The sequence below is a fragment of the Mandrillus leucophaeus genome, unplaced genomic scaffold (genome assembly GCF_000951045.1).
Source record: "Mandrillus leucophaeus isolate KB7577 unplaced genomic scaffold, Mleu.le_1.0 Scaffold16, whole genome shotgun sequence".
Taxonomy (NCBI): domain Eukaryota; kingdom Metazoa; phylum Chordata; class Mammalia; order Primates; family Cercopithecidae; genus Mandrillus; species Mandrillus leucophaeus.
In genome coordinates this window covers 6670441-6691577 of record NW_012101587.1, presented here as the reverse complement: position 1 = coordinate 6691577, position 21137 = coordinate 6670441, and the positions used below count along the sequence as shown (strand labels likewise).

Below are 21137 nucleotides of genomic sequence, written 5' to 3'. Positions count from 1 at the left end.
TGTATTATAGGGCAGAAAAGTTTCATATCATCGCACACTCTATTAAAGAGGATTTCAAACTATTTTTAAACTGTTCCGCAACCTCGTCATAAAGTTATCCTCTGAACCTCTTCACACATGTATCAACCTTGACTTATATTACTCCAAATATTTCAGCCTCTTTCTTGAGGACGCTTTGCCGCGGGGTCTCTAAGCGTAAAGATTTCCAGTTGTTTCCAGCACATCCCATCACCTTTATTCAACTCTCAAACTTTACTTCATTAATGTAGATGGATAATGTTCAGTCCTGTCACATCTTATGAAGAACTAATGAAGCTCTTCCAGACTTAATTTTAGGATTCAGTGGCTGTCTGGATTCCCTTGCATCAGCCTTCACTTTTGTCATCACAAGCCTTGGTAATTTCTCCTTCTCACAACAGCAAATTTCACGACTAACGATGGCCTGAAGGCTTCTTCCCTCCACGGGATTCCGCTCCAGCCACAGCAGAGACTCCTTTGCACACTTTCCAGACATTGCTGCCCCGTTCCAGGTACCTCAAGGTCAATAAACACAATATGCAAATCTCATCTGATACCCATCCGGAGTGTAAACAAGACAATGAATGCGCACTGTTGTCAAACACTTTTTCTTTTACTGTTTTTTATGTTTATTTTGTTCGCTGCTTTCAATTGCTGTTTTAAGAATACATTGTATCTCCTTTAGGGAATACATTGAATACAATGAGAATAATTAAGTATTTATTCTCAGTTTTAGGGTTTTGAATTCTGTGTCATAACATAGATTTTCTATCTAATTAAAGGAAGTAATGATGATAACATTAATAGCAGTACCACTAACAACAATAGTACTCATAGCACCACTGGTTGCAAAATGCTTGGGAAAAACTTACAAGCCTCTTAAGATAGAGTTAGTGGATTTTAGCTACTCATCAGCTTTTTACCTTTCTTGTATTCTTATCTGGGTGCTAACTCTTAAGGACAATGCAATCTAACAAGTAGTTATAAAAAGTAATGCCCTTCTCTTAGGGAAAAGGAGATAACATTTTTTGTAAAGTATCCTAAATCCAAAGACTCTGTCTGTAACCTTCCTTTCCCCCTTAGTGTCTTGATATCAAGTTGCAACAGAAGCTTGCTGTTAGTGGATCCGCCATTTAAAATGGTACTTAATACGAATATCTAATCAGAAGTTTGTTGTTGTTGTTGTTGTTGTTGTTTTTTGCTTAACTTGCTTTGTGAAAATGAACTGCAAGTCAACTAAGATATTTAAAAGAAGGAAAAAGATATTTAAAATAAGGAAAAAGGCACTCTACAGTGCCTCCAGTGTGAGTCATGGACTCAGTCACCTGCTATATTTATCTCATGAAGGAATCAATGCCACTGCTGCATGTTCTTTCATGGTAAAGATTTTGAAAGCCAAGAGCTAAAAATCAATCCTACTACATATGCATTGTTAATATGTTCAGAACAGCTCTATAAGAAATCCTGTTGTGTAGTAAATCCTATTAATTTCTCCGTGACATTGATACCATAAATTTACCTGCAACCTCATTTGTACCTATATGCATTTGTTATTGTTAAATGAATACCCTTAAGAAACTTCATATTACCACAGATATGAAAAGAGAGATTTTTTAAAAAGTATTCTGCAATCTTAATTCCCCATGTTCAAAGGGCTCAACTTAAGCAATGATAGTGAATCCTAATTAAATACTACAAAACTCATCCTCTTTGTCTACATCAGTCTTCTAGTTACAAGAAGGGAAAAGAACTTGTTCTTGACTTTTCTGGCCTGTGTATTATCACTCTTGAACATAGGCATGATGTTGAATCTTTCAGAAGGCACTGTGCTTCTATGCAGTGACAAACCATTAGGATGTGGAGGGAAACATTCCTTTTTCCAGATGTTACTGCATATTCATGATAGATTTTGAATTCCCTCAATAGATACAAGTGACTTCTTGTCTCATGGACTCAATCAGGAGATATGAATATTGATAACTGATTGGCAGAAGTGAAGTCAATGTGTGACCTGTCCTGAAAAGATGGTGGCTGCATCTGGAAACAGTAATGTGTTTGGGGAACAGTGGAGTAGAGTCAGAGACGCACCTACTAAGACATTTTGGCTGCTGGGCACCTGAACATGAGCAACGTGAAGCTTCTGGTGCATATTCCCATGGAGAGTTTTCTGATAATGTATCAGTTATTTATAGCCACAAAAACACTATAAGACAACTGAGCACACTTTTCAGTGGCTGACAACCATAAGCATTAATTTTGCTCATGCACTAAGGGATGACTAAGCCCTTCTGCTGACCTGGGCCACACCTAACTGATTGCAGCTGGGCTAGCTCTTGCATCAGCTGGTGGGTTGGCCTAGGGCAGGCTGGCCTAGGGTAGCTTTGGTTTGCATGATTGTCTCTGCTCTCTGGTCTTTCATCTTGCGATAGGCTAGTCTCGGCTTTTCCTACAGTGGAGGCAGGGGTCTGAGGGAGGAAGTGGAAACACTTGAGGCCTGGGAGGCCTACTCTGAGAATAAGCCAAGTCACCTCTGCTGCATTCTATTGGTTAAAGCAAGTCACAGCTCAGCCCAGACACAAGAGTTGGGCAACACCCTCTACTTCTTGGTGGGAGGAGCTAAAATGTAACTTTGCAAATGGAATAAATATAGAAAAAGGTGAAAATTCAGGGCCATTTTTGCAATTAGTCCATTATAGATGGTTTATTATTGAGAAACATCTATACATCCATATCCATATACAATTACATGTCTATATCTCTTTTTGATATTATAGTTGACCCCGATCCAGAGAAGGAAGGGATAGAGTGTAACAATCTCTGCTTTCTGTTGGATCTCCTGTTATTGGGTAAAAGGGAATATGATCAGAAAATCACAAATATCAAAAGAATAGAATGGATAACTAACAAATGATTTATATTCCATATATGTATGTCACGCTGAATAAAACAAAATTATGGCCAGGCACGGTGGCTCACACCTGTAATCCCAGCACTTTGGGAGGCCGAGGAGGGCAGATCACGAGGTCAGGAGTTCAAGACCAGCCTAACTGACATCAGGAATCCCTGTCTCTGCTTAAAATACAAAAATTAGCTGGGTGTGGTGGTGCACACCTGTAATCCCAGCTACTCAGGAGGCTATGGCAGGAGAATCGCTTGAACCCAGGAGGCGGAGGTTGCAGTGAGCTGAGATCACACCACTACACTCCAGCCTGGGTGACAGAGTGAGATTGCATCTCAAACAAACAAACACGCCACAAAACTACATAGTAGCAAAATGTACTTGATAATGTTAAACTTTTAAGCAGTCATTTAGAAATGGCTGAGGAAAGTGATTAGGAAAAGAGGGTGAAAACTTCCAACACTTATGGAAAGTCCTGTAGCTATCAGCTGCAGAAAGCAATCCTTAGTTTTCTGTATGTCCTTGAGGGAATGAGAAAGTCAACTGGACTGAGGCTGTAGACCCACAATGGGGTTAGTTTTGTGGGTGGGTGGTGGGGCTGAGCTGATGCCATGGGAGGAACTATAGGTGTGTCATCTTTCCCAGGTGCCAGACAGTGGCTGTGCCTGAGGTTCTGAATGTTTAGTCTCATGCAATTGTTGTAGATTACTCTCCTTAAAAGTTCTGTGATATTGTCTTGTTTTCTCATTGCAAATATTCTATATGTGTGTCTTCCAGAACAAAATGGTTTTAGGTAGAAGCAGGCATAGCACAAAAAGGAAAGAATAATGAATTGAATCTATACTCAATGTGACAGTGGAAATCTGACAGTTACGTATCTGAAATCAATATTAAAACATAAATACTGACTTTACAGTGTCCTATCCAACGCATCGGAATCATATAAAAGTCAAGTGGCTGCAGTAGGGCAGAACTCTGCCTTTGATTGACCCAGACCATCACCAGCCATGAACTTCAGGGATAGGTGACATGCCCACGAGGGACACACGAGGTTGTGTTTTTCCAAACACCGGTACCTTCCCTCCCACGTGTTCTAAGTGCAAGGTGACCTTGTTTGCTCCACAGAGACAGATAGAGTCTAATTCCTCTCCTCGGAACCTTGACTGGCTTAAGTGACTCACTTGGAACCAATAAAATGTCATGGACAGGGTACTGTGGTTTTTCTAGCCAGGTCATAAAAGGCCCTGCAGCTTTTTTGAGTTTGATGTTAATTTGCCAAATCCTATGGGAATACAAAAGATTCCCCCTGGTTCTTTTGGAGCACTTGACTCTGCAGACACCCCCCAGGCCCCATGGTCAAGAGTCCTGGGCATGCCCAGGCTTTACTGCACCCAATCCAGCTCAGGAACCAGATGTGAGCGAAAATGCTTCCAGCTGAGAACAGTCAGCAGTTGTTTGATGCTCCCGGAGTGATCCCAAAATCATGAGCCTCATGAAGCCTTAGGCATCATGAATTGGAACGAAACTCTCTAAATTTCTGGCCTGCAGAATCCATGAGCATAATATAATAGTTGTCATCTCACAACACTAAGTTTAGGGTGGTTTATTACACAGAACTATATAACCAGAAAGACCCAGGACAGGATAAGAGTCACAGCAGATGAAGCACCGTGCACCATCTCCCTGAGAGTGTGTAAATTTGTCACTCTATGGAGGTTCTGTGGTTGTGGGGTTGAGCTGATCCCACAGGAGACACTATAGGTGTATTACCTGTGCCAGGTGCTGGGGAGTAGCTATGTCTGAGGCCCAGAATGTTTGGTCTCATTGGGGTGGGATGGGCAGAGAGGGAAGGGCAAATATTTGAAAAGAGAAAGCACCTTGGTAATAAACTTTGGACACTGAATTTGGCTATTATTTCAGAAATGACTATAATCTGCTGGGTGTAGTGGTTCACGCCTGTCATCCCAGTACTTTGCGAGGTCGAGGCGGGAGGATCACTTGATGTCAGGAGTTCGAGACCAGCCTGGTCAACATGGTGAAACCCCATCTCTACTAAAAATACAAAAATTGGTTGGGTGTGGTGGTGTGCACCTCTAATCCCAGCTAGAGAGGCTGAGGTGGGAGAATCTCTTGAGCCCGGGAGGTGGAGGTTGCAGTGAGCTGAGATTGTGCCACTGTACTCCAGCCTGGGAGATACAGCGAGACTGTCTCAAAAAGAAAAAAAAATAAAATAGAAAAGAAAAAGAAAAAAATTAGTATATTCATATGAAAGACACTAAAACTTGAACCTTAACATTTTAATCCATTCTCCACCCCACAATCAGATAGGATCCTCAAGTAAGACAAGAATTGTCTTACAAAAGAGATAATTACATTGATCACACTAATCAACTTGTAGAATTAAATGTTGAGTCTTAGCATTAGTGGTTACAATCACTGTCTTGATTAAAGTTAGTTACTTTGTAGAGGCTTTGGGGTTGTGAGAGGTAAAATGAACTAAGATGTGAATGCTATTTGTAATTTTTATTGCAATTGAACATTTTTATTCATCGAATTGTATTGACAATTAACAATTTAAGATAAATAATTTAAAGCTGTGTTGCTTTCTATCTTACCTTGAGATAATTTGTTTTCTTTATGTTTTGGTATCTGAAGTAAGTGTCACCCCATTACTGTATCAGATTTATGAAGGTTCATTTGCAGCAACGAATTCCCTGTGTTAGGGTCACTTTGTGCTCACAAGTATCACATTCCCTTCTTTTCATCTGTAAAATGAGCATGGCGTAAGCAAAGAAGAACCCAGTCAAGCACAAATCAGCAAAGGATATCTGAGTCATTTGAGACAGCAGCATCTTGACATCTGGCCCACGGGGGAGAAAAACAGGAAAGTAAGTCACAAGAAAAATGAACAAGGCTGTTACAAATGGTGGATAATTATCTAATGAAAATACACAGTTTTAGTTGTATTTTTTCACTTTGCATTTCAAGTAATGGTGCAAGATTTCAGCAACTGTGTATGTCATCTTATTGAATGTATTTCCTAGTAAATGCCTCATTGAGGCCAGATGTAGAATTACTCAAAAATTAGTCAGCAGTGATCCCAAAAGGCACGAATGATCAAACGTTGCTGCTAAGAGGTGATAGATGAGCTCTCGGTAGAAGTGCCTAGTGATGGGTGAAATATTCCTCTTTCTTTTTCCATTTTACAAGGAGATGCTGTTGTGTAAAGAGAGGCCTCTTATCACATGTGGTTTTGTGGTTGTCTCTGAGCCAGCATGATTACTCACATCAAGAAAAACTGACATATTGGATATTTCACCAAGTTTTACCATAGATCAGACAGGTAGAATTAATAAAGGATATTCACAAAGACACAAAACAAGTCTTTTAAAAAGAATGAAGTCCAGTGAGAAAAGTACAGCAGAAGGTACTGATGCTGTGTTCATTAAACACTGCTGTGCCGGAAAGAGGGCTTGTCTCAGGCAGCTAGCCAATATATGTGTACAGGTTTACAATGGCCCTATTTTCTACTATTTAATGCACTTATTTTTAAATGTTCAGAAAAATATCTTGTTCTTTGCAGTGCAGTGTCTTTTCAGTTCATCTAGATAAGAGAGAGACACTCTTCCTTTCTGTGTATTGTCCAGGGTTCTTTTATAACAACAATAACGAGAATAACAATACTACTTCACAATTACATTGCAAGTTTCTACTTATATATTTCCTCAGTTTATGCGTGCTAAGCTTTCTGAGATAAATAAGGCAGTCCTAAGTCAACCAGTGGAATAGCATAAGGAAATTGGAGGGCTTCTTTGTTAACTACTCATATGGAAAAATAATATGAGACTGAATTGGCTGCCAGGGGATTTGAGTCCTATTTCTAATGCTATTTCTTAATGACTTCAGTGAAATCACAGAACTGTTTTCTTTGTTCCCTCACATGGAAGTTGAATCCCAAACCAACGTTGACCTATTAAATTGTGTGACGCTGTCTTTACTAGAATTTCCACACAAATGTACATAACACAACTTATACATTTTTAAAGAATTTGAAAGCAGGTTGTAAAATAATTTGAGCAAATACGCGTGATATAAATGTGGGTGGACAATATCTTTTCTTATGTTAATAGATGTTTCTTGCTGATAAAGAGGATGAATAGCATACAGATTAGGCCCTCAGATTCTGCACCCACAGCTACTGAATATAAATTCTAGCTCAGCTTTACAAAAGTTACCTTGCATTTTTCTGCCTAATTTTCCTTATCTGTAAAATGGGATGGTAATGGTATTCACTGAGATAATTACTGTAAATATGAAATGATGTAATATATGTAATTAAAAGAAGGCTGACACATGACACATGTTAATTTCTACATGCAAGTTGTTATTGTTAAATGCTGGTTAACATTTTAGTAGCAATTGCCCTATCTTGAATTCTCACTAGTAACTCGTTCAATCCTACCAAACAATGAGTCTTCATTTTACTTTGCATTATCATTTTATTTTACCTAATAAATTTGCCGAGTTGGAGTTATACTTCTAGTCACTTGCTTTCACCATTTTGAGAACAGTTCAGTTGATAAAATGGAGGCATTTATGTTCCTTTGCTATACCAGTATTTCCAGTTGTAATTTTTATGGTGTATGTGAGCTCTTTATTGTATTCTAGATTTGTAATGTATTATTTCATAGTGTAAACCTTTGAAAGTGAGACTGGTATATGTAATTTGGAGAGAATTGTTTTTTGGGAAAATGTTTCTCAGTAAATGAAGGTGAAATAGTCACATAGAATGAGCCAAACACCATGATGTCTCTTAAACGCTCTTAAAATATTTTTAAAGGCAAATGTGACTTAGTGCTTTCATATCTAAGCTGTAAACTGGCTTGTAGCCAGCTCCAAATATTTTACGGTAAATTGAATTATTCGACTAATTGATAACTCTTGAATATTTGTCAGGTAATTGCTAAGTGCACGGGAGTATGGGAAAGTATTACGTTCTACTCCGTGGTATATTTGCACTGACATAAATAATACACTAATTTATATAATATGGAATGAGGCAGCATTGTAGATCCCAAGATTATGGGAAGCCTAGTTTGGGAAGCGGAGACAGATATATTTTGATGTTCCTAATATTGTGTGTGTTTGTGTGTGTGTGTGCATTTACCTGTACCTATATCTATATCTGTGTGTGTATCTGACAAAAAGCAACTTGATCATAGATTTTGGCAACCATACGTAAAACTGAATATTTTAACAGATTGTTTTCCTTTTATTTAATTAAAAAAGAAAAAATTTATTTGCTTATATTCTGTGATATACTTTTGATTTTAATAACAACTTTAAGGCATTATATTGGAACCAAATCAATTGAAGCTATATGGTCCATGCAGTTTTTTTCTGAATTCATTATTTGCTAACATAGTCTGCCATACTTGAACAGAATGCGGTAGTAAAGAGGTTTGGACTCAGGCCAAGTAACAATAAATTTCTCACATTCTTGTTGACTCCCCTAGTTTATAAATTTCAAAACATTGTGAAAGTTTGCCAAAGAAATAGTGTTTGATCTAAATATTGAATAAATGGTAGACAGTAAATAAGGGTGGAATCATTTGAAACCAACAAAGCATAGAAAAATACAAAGAAAAGTTGAGATTCTATAGGCAACATAAAGACGCTTAAATAACTTAAGAGCCTATCGTTTTCCAGTAACATTTAGAAATTGTCATATTGATGACTTATTGATAATGTCATAAATCTTTGTTTATGATTAATGAATGAGATGTAACACTATGATATAAAATTTAATGATTTGCTATTTCAATCAAATGGGAGAAAAATTTATTTTTAGATTATTTTAAATTAAGTAAAAAAAATCATTTGAAGTTTGTAAGTTCCACTGGAAAAACTGAGTTTTGGATGTCTCGGGGACTGGATTTATCATTTAAACAATGTATTCAGTTTTATGTTGTCAGTTATGACCAGTGAAGCTTTTCAGTTGAAAGCACATGCTTTCAACTCTTTTATGAGAATTAATACTTAAAGCAATGATATGGGACACTTGTTCAATAATCTTCTATCAAATTTTCATCCCTTGAAATCTTTTAAATTGATGATACCACTCTCTGTATGTCCCTCAAACGAGTGTACAGGGAGGCATCATGCAATTCTGCCTGCTTTATGTCTCTTCCTTATCACTATTCAACTATTGATACTATTATAGTTTGTTCTTTTCTCCAAGGATACGTAACAAAAGAAGAATATTATGGTGTAAATGATCCGATTTTAATAAAATAGATAATGTAATCGGCATTTTTTCCCACATAGGGATTCTAACAAATTCAACAAAAGTGCATTTTATTTTTATTTCGTTCACATACAATGTTTCTTTCAAAATTTCCCAAAAGTTCTGTCTTTTTCAAATATCACATAAATGCTTTTAATTTCAAAAACAAAACTTTTAGGATATCTGGCTTGCATCAGGAGAAAAACTTTTCAGGAGTATTTTTGATTTATGATTAAAGAACTCAGGAAACAGACCGGATAACTGCGTGCATTTAATGTTTACTCAGCTTGGTTTATTGAAGACCTGTTATCTTGGTACTTTGCTAGGTGTGTGATACAATTCTGGGCAAAAGAAAGATAGACTTTACTTTCCTGAAGATTGTAGTCAACTGAATCAACATTTCCCTCAAAATCTGCTCTTTCAGCAAATGAAAGCAAAGAAATCTCTACCTGGTAAACTTACGGTTCATAGAATCTTAACAGTCTGTTTATGTCAGGACTGCCACACATATTACTTCAGCAAGTATATCAGTTGATTTACATGATGCTGACCCTCTAGAATCATAGTCAAGGTTTACTTATGGAGTCAACAAACACTTATGGGACATATAGTAGCATGTAAACACTGGAGAGTTTTAAATTATTGTATACTTAGCGCTGTATGGCACTTAGTAATGCTCAATAAATGTTTGTGGAATTCGTGAATGGAAGATTAGATGCATGTACCACCACCTGGAGATACCAACTTAATTCTTATCCTCAAGGTTATGCCCTTGTGGAAGAAATAGACAAATGTTTGTTGCACTTTTAATTAGGCCCATGGTAAAGAGAAGTCCGCGTGTGCCCTCCCAGGGGCAGGGAAGGCTTTCTACAGGCTCAAATGGCTTTGAGAGAGCTCTAGGTGTTAGATAATGAGGGAGGAAGTTTTGTTTAGTCAGCAGTGAAGCATAAATTAAAATTTTATAAGTAACTGAAACAGTGATCCCTAATAGAAAGTTCTGTGATGATGAAAATGTCGTAAATGTGCAGTGTCCAATGCAGTAGCCATTTACCACGTGCGGCTACTGGGCACTTGAAGTGTGGCTCATGTGGCTTAGGAGCTGAAATTTTAATTTCACTTAATACAAACTTAAAGAGCCAGGCATGATAGTGGCTATGTATTGGATGGCCTTGATTTGGAGGTTGGCAGGGTGAGAGGCTGAGGAACTCGTAAGGAAGCTGTCACGTAAAACCAGACACGGTGGGAAAAACACGATTTTTCCCAGTGGCAGTGGGGATAAATATAAAAAGATGAGTTCAAAGGAGTTTCGGGAAGAGGAGGAAAACCAGGAGACTGCCACTTTCTGGGTGAACAGCCAGGTACGGCACCCAGTCATTTAGTGCTACAGGGAACAGAGAAGGCAGGCCTGTAGAGTCAAAGGTGACTCATTATCTTTGAGATACAGAAGAAAAGAAAGGCCAAAGATGAAGACATGGGTGAGCACTGAGACTTGAGGGGTGGAAATGGGATACCTATGCAAGGAAGAAGATTATTATGTAGATGGCGTAGAAAGACTCGGAAAACTGTGGTATTGCTAATTCTAAAAAAGGCTCAAGAAAGGATGAAGGGTTAATGTCATCAGTCACAGATAGGTGAGGAGAATAAGAACCAAGGAGTATCCAATGGAATGGGCATTCATCTGCCAGAGGTAACAAGAAACAGTTTCACTCGAGATATGGGTTCTCACGGCTGAGAAATAAGCTCTCGGTGAGGGCAGATACATGTAGGCTGTGTCTTCCAATTTTAAACTTTTAACTTTATATTAAAATAATTAAATGATTATTATGACTCAATCACTCTTTTATACAAATGTCTCTCAAACCAACTTTATATTAATCTACTGTTGAGAAATATACCGAATTATTTATCAAAAGAAGCATGAAACTCCCAGAAATAAATGACTGAAATGAGGGAGTTTTCTTTTTAAATAAACAAATTTCAGTCATTTTATTTCAGTTGTTTATGTCTGGGAGGGATAATAGGGGCGATGTATTCATTGTTGCTACTTTTGAAGGATTATTAATATCTTGAACCCATACGTTGTCTTTCTACTGCAAACTTTCAGGAGAGTACAAAGTTACTTGTCCTCTGAACCATAAAGATTAATTGTGACATGGCTAGAGTTTCACTCGAGCCAGAATGGCTCTGTTACTACTGATGAAATCTTGCCCAAGCATCTGCCAGTCAAACCCTTTTAAGTATGTTTAAAACTGTCGATTGGGCTGATGTGATGATACCTGGTTACCTCTCTGCCAACTGGGCTTGGGGCTGCAGGGGGAGTTGGGAAGTAGAGTCCCAGGGAGGGCTTGCCAGCCTCCCACCCACCCGGCACCTCCTGGCGGTTTAGAGTAGCCTACAGTTGTACAAAGAGGTGACCAAGGGCATGAGCAGAGCAGCAGTCACTGCCGATTATTCCTCCTAACCCTCACCCAACAGGCACAGGATGACTGAAGAGGACATCGTTACTTCAGAGACACAGCTGTGGAATTTTATTCTAAAAGTTGCAGTAGTGCTTTGGTGCCATGCGACAGCTTCCTTGAACCTTCTCAGTGGGTCAGACTGACCGCATCACTGGTTCCCGAGTGAAAGAAAATATCTGTGCACTTTTGGAAGAGCTGTCATACTGTCACAATGAAGGGCAAAAAGAAGGAAAAAAATCAAAGGTGTTTAAAATCTTTAGAAAAAACATCCATTAAACAGGCACATTGGTCAAAAATTTATAAGCTCCCAGTGCCCAGATTGTAGTCTTTAAATATTTCCCACATAATGGGGCCAGGAGTTCTTTTAAAAAATATAAATTCCAGGTCTTAGGAGAAAATATACAGAATGAGCCTGGAACAGGTTGTTGTTCCAGAAATCAGAGCTATCAATGGCTCTCAGGGTCAGGACTACCAAGGTCATGTCAATGGACCATCAGTAAGGAATATGATTGTAGTTGATTAAAGCACATCACTTTTTTAAAATGTAAATTGTAACAGTGCAATTAAATGGCTCACGAGCAGGGATTTCTCTGTATGGGATTATTCTACATGAAAATGAAGAAGAACTTGGAATATCACTTATTTGCAATTCACTTATGAAGTTCATAAATCCACACAAAGATTGTCAATATCAGCTAACTTCATGGAAAGAAAAACAACTAAACATTTTGTGTACCCAGTGGATGTACACTATTCTATCTCTGAAGTATCATTGCCAAAGAATCAAACCTGGAACGAGCGTTTGTTGCAATCTACCAATTTACTGGAAATATAGGAAGAAGGGAAATGTTTTAGGTAACACCACAGTGATGCAATGAACAGAGTCCAGGCTGATGGAAATTCTACAGAACAATCTGGTTTCTTCAACACATAAATTGTGAGCAATCGCAAAACAAAACATAGTAAAGCAGAAAAAAAGAGGTGTTACTATGGTTTGAAAAAATACATCAGATAATTATCTTTATTTGGATGTTGACCCAAGCAAACAATATAAAATTAATTTTTCCACTTGGGAAAAATGTATACACTGCCTGGATATTTAGCAGTATTACAGTGTGAGTTAATATTAATTTTGGAAGGATAATAATATTTTGCTTGTTTATTTGAGTCCTTATTTTTTGAAGATACAATAGTAATATTCAAGGACAAAATGATATGATGTTTGAAATTGAGTTCAAAGTGTCTGAGGAAGGGGTAGAGTAGGTGGGGGTATAATTTGTTAGGTGGCAGAATTCTACATAAAGCCTCCCATTCCTGCCCAGCCAGAGATCTTAAAGGGCATGGGTAGAGAAAGCAAGTGGCTGGAAGAGTCCAGGTTAATGTCAAGTGGAGGAGGACAGTGCTTATACTTTCATTTGGCTATATAAATGTCCCTTTCTATCTATTAAACACAAGCTCTTCCACCGTGCGGTAAATTGGATTTTGGTCCCCAGCACCCAAGTGGTGTTAGGAACTGCTATTTCCCTTTGTTTCCGGATTTTCTGGCAACTTGAGAACTGGCCTCTATTTTCATTCATGTTGCGTTGTCAGTAACACAGAAATGATTTAACTTTGAATCTATTTCAAGTTGTCAGATTTTTTTTTTTCTTTTAGCCAACTTTATCAAATTCCAAAATTCCTTCTTGGGCCCCAGGTCATGAACTTTTGCTAACTTCTGCTTCCCTTAGAATCAAAATTTCTCTCATAGGAAACATTGGGTTTATATTTACACTACCTGGCAAAATGACACCTCTGTAATTCACAGGCACTAAAAAGGACGGACTCCCTCGAAACTGCCTGGCTTGTTCAGCTTTCTCTGGTTGGTTTGCTTTCTCACTCTCTGAAATAGTTATTTCAACTGTTACAAACTTTCTAACCTCTACCCTTCCCTCCTCCAACTTGAATCTCAGGAGATCACTGCTCTTGTTACTTAACCATGAAAAAAGAACTTATTAGACAGAAATCCCGTCAAATTTCCTGCATCTGTAAATACATCTAAATATTTGGCGCCCATCCTCTCCCCGTCTATTGCCCTTCTTCTATTGATAAACAATGGAAACCAGTGCCTCCTCTAGGAATAACTCTATTCATGCTTTCTTAATAAAGTTACTCTACTGATTATTTTTACTTTGTATTTGCAGCTTTTCTCTCCCTACTTAGTCCTCCCATCCCTATAGAAATGTGGTTTAGTTTCTCCTATTTTAAAAATGAAATGGGACAAGAGTGATTCTCTCAGGACATTATAAGGATCACAGTATCTAGTTTAATTTAATCAGAGTCCAACCTTTTTAAAGAAATATTCTTATGTGATAGTTCACGGTCTTCACTGCCATCTCCCCTGGTTCTGTGCCTCCGCTCAACTGAATCTGCTGCTTCCATGGGCCCAAATAACACCCAGTTCCACAAAGTCAGTGGGTGACTTTCTGACTTGGCTTTTCCATCATCTTCAGCACAGTTGAACACTCTCCTCCTTTTGACACTGTATTCCCTCTCCCTCCCCTTCTCCCCCATCTCTCTCTCTCTCTCCCTCTCTCTCTCTCTCTCTCTCTCTCTCACAATCTCTCTCTCGCATGCGCGCCAACCCCCCTCTCGGCTGGGCATTCCTCATTCTCCATTGTCATCAGGTATGACTGATTAGATAAAGCTAGATAGTGTGATCTTTATAATGTCCAGGGAGAGTTATTCATGTCTCACTTTTACTTTTTTATTTTTATGTTTTATTTTACCTTAAGTTCTCAGATACATGTGCAGAACACGGAGGTTTGTTACACATGTAAACATGTGCCACGGCGGTTTGCTATACCTATCAACCCATCATTTTGGTTTTAAGCATGCCTTTGGTATTTGTCCTAATGCTCTTCCTCCCTTTGTCTTTCACCCCCCAACAGGCCCTGGTGTGTGACTTTTTCCCTCCCTGTGTCCACGTGTTCTCATTGTTCAGCTTCCACTTATGAGTGAGAACATGCAGTGTTTGGTTTTCTGTTCCTGTGTTAGTTTGCTGAGAATGATGGGCTCCAGCTTCATCCATGTCCTTTGCAAAGGGCATGAATTCCTTCTTTTTTATGGCTGCACAGTATTCCATGGTGTATATGTGCCACATTTTCTTTATTCATTCTATCATTGATGGGCATTTGGGTTGGTTCCAAGTCTTTGCTATTGTAAATGGTTCTGTAAGAAGCATACGTGTGCATGTGTCTTATAGTGGAATGTCCTTCTCAGTTGGTTCTTTGAACATTGATGTTGTTCCAGTTTCGGTTCCAAGCCACCTTTTCTTATGCGACTCTTTTGCTAAGCAAACTCATGCACACCTGTAACTGCAATGACTAATACCCAGAGTGTTGCTACTTTGTGTCTCCTGCTGAGATTGTTATTCCGAGCTCTGCATCTGTATTTCCGGTGCATGTCTAATGACTCCATTAGAAGCATCTCCCTCTCAGCATCTGGAAACTGAACCCATGCTCTTTCCCTACCACAGGGAAGGCCCTCCAGAGATCTCCCCACATACCTCACTAGCTTCGTTTCTTCAGCACCTCATCGCATTGTCTTAATTAGTTAAAAAGGGTCTGCCCAGATGCATTCATACATAGTAATTATTACTATGAGTGGGAAATATCTATACAAGTGGAAATTGATTTTTTTTCTGTTAAAACAGGAACATATTGATATCTTCATGCTTTACTGGGATGATAGAGATTCCATTTTATTTCAATCAAATGTGATTTATGTCATTCAGGAAATGATGCATTGCACCCAGGTAATATTAATCATAAAGGACTCTGTTCTTATCTTTGGCATTCACAAATAAGACACATCTTATTTTCTGAATTGATTTCTTCCATTAGTCACCTAATATAGCCAAGAGCTACATTAATTTCACCTCCACCTCTGAGGAGAATGACAAAAAAAAAAAAAAAAAAAAAGCCAGCCTGGGGCTTTTGTACCTGGCATCTTAGAAAATTCCTGAAGGTCAAAATCCATTTCTTTGCCTCCAAATAATTGAGGGTGGATAAAAGCAAACTCCTGCCTGTTAACCAGTCAGAAAATCAAGATGTTCAACAAACATGCATACTGATAGACTTCCAAAGTGTTTGAAGATGGAAGAAAAGATAGTAAGAAATAAAAATTGAAATTCACCACACACTATTTCTAATTGAACGTGGATTGATTAAGTTGTAATGAAAATAAAACTGCACTGGGGGCATCATCATATCTGAATTTGAGTCCCAGCTCTGTCATTAAAACCACAGCTCTGCTAAATCACCCGGCAATGCCGTGGCTCAGCTTCTCCAACTGTAAAGTGATGATCAAATGCCTCATTGACAATTCACGTATGTGAAAGGATTCTGTACGTGTCATAAAATTGCAAGGTCGTGTTCTTTATAAAGGTCCACAAATTTCCAAGCCATCGAATAATCAGACTGAGTTTTTCTCCAGCTTTTGTGTTTAAAACTTCTAGATATGAAAAACCCTCTCTCCGGGTACCCTGGGGGAATCCACAGAGTGATCAACCCCCACCCCGAATTCCTAGTATACTGGCAGTGTTAGCCAAGGCAAGCAAACCAATGTGCAAAGCCAGCCTGGGCCTTCTGTAATTGCCTTGTGGGATTATGTAACGGAATTTTCTTCCAAGGCATCCATTTATTTTCCTTTGGCATTCTACCTTCACATTTGTGTTCCTATAGTTTCACTTAATACAAAGATCTGCTATGTGATATACTTAGAAAAAAGGTGTTTATTTTTTCCTTGTTGAATATTTTCTATAAAAATTATACAGGACAAAATTCGTATTCATTAAATAAACTTTAAAGACATAACAATGGGGCTTTAGCCCGTCTTTATGTTTCATTGAGACAGTTTCATGTTATTGGTACTACTCTTTTTGTCACAATTCTTCAACCTTTCCCTTTCTCCATCCCCTCCTATTCTCCTCCCCTAAGGAGGAGGTGGTCCAGGCAGGCCCTGCCATCCCTTCTCCAGTGAGAAGGACCGGGCTCTCTTGGAGGCTCTGGTAGCTGATGGTGTGAGGCCTTCCTCAGCAGCCTCTGTTCTCCAGGTGCTGCCTTGAGTTGCCTTATCTCAATCTTCCACTTTTTTGTATGTGGCAGTTTTCAATTGGTGAAGAATCCTGAAAAAGAGTTCCTAGAATATGAAACTTCCCTGGAAGATAGACAGAAATATTACAAGACCAGAACAGTCCAACCTTTCAGCAGTTCTCTTTGATGGATCTATCTGCATCAATCAATTTATAAACCCATTTAATAAGAAGAATAATTGGATTTTGCTTACCTGCTTATACGTTCTTCTGCTTCATGAACAAATACTTTAAGCTGCTAAACATGAGTAGTTTGTGTCTGTGTTTTTGTTGTCGAAATTAAATATTTATATTTTAGCATTATTTGGTCACCCAGTAAAATTATAGCTTGTTTATTACCTTATTCTTTGGTGGAAAATAGATCTTTAGTGTTCTACAGACATTTCAAATATATGCTACATAATTTAAAAATAGCCATCCAAATATATGCTGTATGATCTTTCAAAAGACAGTCATTCAAATATATGCTACATGATTCTTTTAAACACAAACGCCTAATACATATATACAATTGTTCAAACTTACTTTTAAGAAATAAGAATTAAATGTAAGAGATACATTTTGTCCACAAAATGGTGCAGATTAAGAAGAATACTAATAATAATGTCAAGAAGGATATGGGGAAATGGAAATCTTTTTTACTGCTAGTAGGCTTCTAAGTTTGCACAAACTTTGTGAAAGCAATTTGTCAATATTTATCAAACCCCTATACCCCTTGACTCAGCAATTCTGCTTTTAGGAAACTATCTCAAGGAAATAATTGAAGATGTTTATACAACAAAACAGCTACAAGGAGAGCACTGCAGTCTTGTTATGATAGGCAAAAATGAAAATGATCAAACAGATGACTGGTTAAAGAATCATGGCACAGTTGTACAATATGCCCATGAAAATGTGGGGATAGAAATACATTTTCTGACTTGGCAAGATATTCACAATACACTGTTAAATACAAAGATAAGACATAAAACAGCACAGGCAGCATTTTTGTATTTTTATACACAGAAGTGGATTTCTCTGCAAGGGTGGATGATGGATGCCTTTTTTCTTACCTTGTTTTTATTTACATACCTGTAAATAAAATGTTTTTAAACAATAAAAACATGATTGTTTTGTAGTTAATTGTTAGTAAAATAAATGTCTTTACTACACTGAAATAACATTTTTCTATGATCCATAATGGAAAAACTCATCCATCTCTCTCTCTTCCTGATTGCTTTTCAAATGGCAGTTCAGTGGCAAAACTGGCTAGTGGCAGAAGTTCATGTCCTTGCAATTTAGCTAATACCATCATTATTGTATAGGAATACATTCATTGATTACTTCATTTTCTTAATGTATGCAGAAATTGAGAAAGAAAAAGGAAGAGATGAGAGTAGACCATGTATAATATTCAAAACAGGGAACATCAGAGATTTGTCCAATATCTAAAGTTTTTCTTTATATGCACTGAGGAAAATGCTAAAGTATCAAATACTTTCCTAAGTTGAATTTGTCTTAACAGTATACATACATAATAATTATCCATTAAATGAGCAGAAAAAGCTTATGAAGATAAATGCCTAAGTAAGGTCATTGCATTTTTTTCCTCACTCAATAGCTTCAAATGTTGAAATAGGTATTTGTGTAACAAAGCTTTACCCTTTCACTGTATTTAAATTTCATTAAATTGTGTTAAGTCATTTATAGTCTTGGCATTAAACTTGCTGAATAATTTTTTGGCTTATTTTGGGCAGTGTGTGAGGTTTTTCTTTAACCAGCCTGTCTTAGTAACATTGTTGAGGGAGTTCTTCCAGGTAATTTATTTTCTTAATAAATTATAGAAGGTCCCTCCTCACAAATAACTTACGTATAAATGACATTTGTTGTGATCACTTTTATCTCTGATATCAGAGGTAGTCTATTTTTCTGCTTAGATTTATGAGATATTTCTAGAATGTTGAGTGAACCACATTATTTATTTATTTATTTATTTATTTTGAAATAAGATCTCACTCTGTTGCCCAGGTTGAAGTGCAGTGGCCTGATCACAGCTCACTGCAACCTGAAACCACTGGCCTCGAGCAATCCTTCTGCCTCAGCCCTCTGAGTAGCTGAGACTAACATTTATTGTTGGTTTTCTTGTAGAGAGAGAGTCTTGCCATTTGCCCAGTTTGGTCTCGAACTCATGGCCTCAAATGATCCTCCTTCCTTGGCCTCCCAAAGCATTGGGATTACAGATGTGAGCCACACATCTGGCCTGAACCACATTCTTAATTATTCACTATGTTGTTTGAATTAATTTCCAAAAATAGTTATATAATTCCTTAAGAACTCATCAGAACATTTTAACAAAGTTAAATTTCCCAAATTCAGGGAACCTTTACTTGTACAAAGTAAATTGCAAATAGAAAGAATGCTTATTGCAATTGTAAAAATTAAATAGATTCAGCATGTCTAGGGCATGCAAAATGTAAGACCTAACACCATAAAAACCCTAGAAGAAAACCTAGGCAGTACCATTCAGGACATAGGCATGGGCAAAGACTTCATGATTAAAACACCAAAAGCAATGGCAACAAAAGCCAAAATAGACAAATGGGATCTAATTAAACTAAAGAGCTTCTGCACAGCAAAAGAAACTACCATCAGAGTGAACGGGCAACCTACAGAATGAGAGAAAATCTTTGCAATCTACCCATCTGACAAAGGGCTAATATCCAGAATCCACAAAGAACTTAAACAAATTTACAAGAAAAAAAAAAAAACGCATCGAAAAGTGGGCAAAGGATATGAACAGACACTTCTCAAAAGAAGACATTTAGGCAGCCAACAAACATATGAAAAAATGCTCATCATCACTGGTCATCAGAGAATAGCAAATCAAAACCACAATGAGATACTATCTCATGCCAGTTAGAATGGCGATCATTAAAAAGTCAGGAAACAACAGATGTTGGAGAGGATGTGGAGAAATAGGATCGCTTTTACACTGTTCGTAGGAGTGTCAATCATGTTCAACCATTGTGGAAGACAGTGTGGTGATTCCTCAAGGATCTAGAACTAGAAATATCATTTGACCCAGTGTTTCCATGACTGAGTATATACCCAAAGGATTATAAACCATGCTACTATAAAGACACATACACACGTATGTTTATTGTGGCACTAATCACAATAGCAAAGACTTGGAACCAACCCAAATGTCCAGCAATGATGGACTGGATTAAGAAAATGTGGCACATATACACCATGGAATACTATGCAGCCAGAAAAAAGGATGAGTTCATGTCCTTTGCAGGGACATGGATGAAGCTGGAAACCATCATTCTAAGCCAACTATCACAAGGACAGAAAACCAAACACGGCATGTTCTCACTCATAAGTGGGAGTTGAATAATGATAATACTTAGACACAGGGTGGGGAACATTACACACCGGGGTTTGTCGGTTGTGTGTGTATACATACACACACACATATATATACACACACACATATATATCCATATATATACACATACACACACACACGTATATATATGTATATATATATATATCAGAGTATGGGTATACAATCACTTTAAATGAGATGTCATGTATTCTTCATTACAGTTGAATCAAACGCAGCTCTGATCCAAGGAAAACCAGCCAGTGCTCCATCCCCATAGGAAACCAGCTTGTGATCCCTCCCCAAACAAAGCTGCTTCTTTCCTGTACAGAGTGGCTTGAAATCTCCAGTTTCACAGTTCTCTAGCTGAGCATAAATTCCTATTGACCTTAAGTACAATAACTTACTCTCCCATAAATCTGTTGAAAAATGTGACCATCTAGGCCCGTAAGTGCCAGTTGAACTTTTCAGCCCCTTTCAGCTAAATGAGAGAAGCCAAATGCAAATTCTGTGATTGAAGGACAGTGGATGAATTTGTAAACATCTCTAAGGAACTCAGTCATAAATCACCAAATGAATTATACATGTGTACGTATATATATTTCCTAATAAGCATATATTGGTTTTTGTTTTCATTATTTAAATTATAATATTGAAAGTGATTTATTAGCCAAATTTCATTATGTCTTAATGAGAATGACAGTTAATGTCTCATCAGCCTTAACTGAATTATCTACCTTTTAGATATGGTAAAGCAAAAGACTCTTGTGTCCAGAAAGAACGAGAAGCAAATAAATGATTCGGGATCGCACTGACGGGTCTGCTGTGAAACTCAAGCATTCATAAGCCTCTGTAACATATTGTGCCTTAATTATGATGCCAGTTTAATTAATTCTACTCATAATTTATTGATTTGTTAAATTCACTTTCCTGACAGGGTATTAACTAATCAATTTGAATCTATGGTACACAAATGC

General features: G+C 37.7%; 1 pseudogene; it reads right to left on the bottom strand.

The window, feature by feature from the left end:
• The window catches only part of LOC105536524, a 144292-nt pseudogene that overhangs the window by 377 nt on the left and 122778 nt on the right, over positions 1 to 21137 (bottom strand).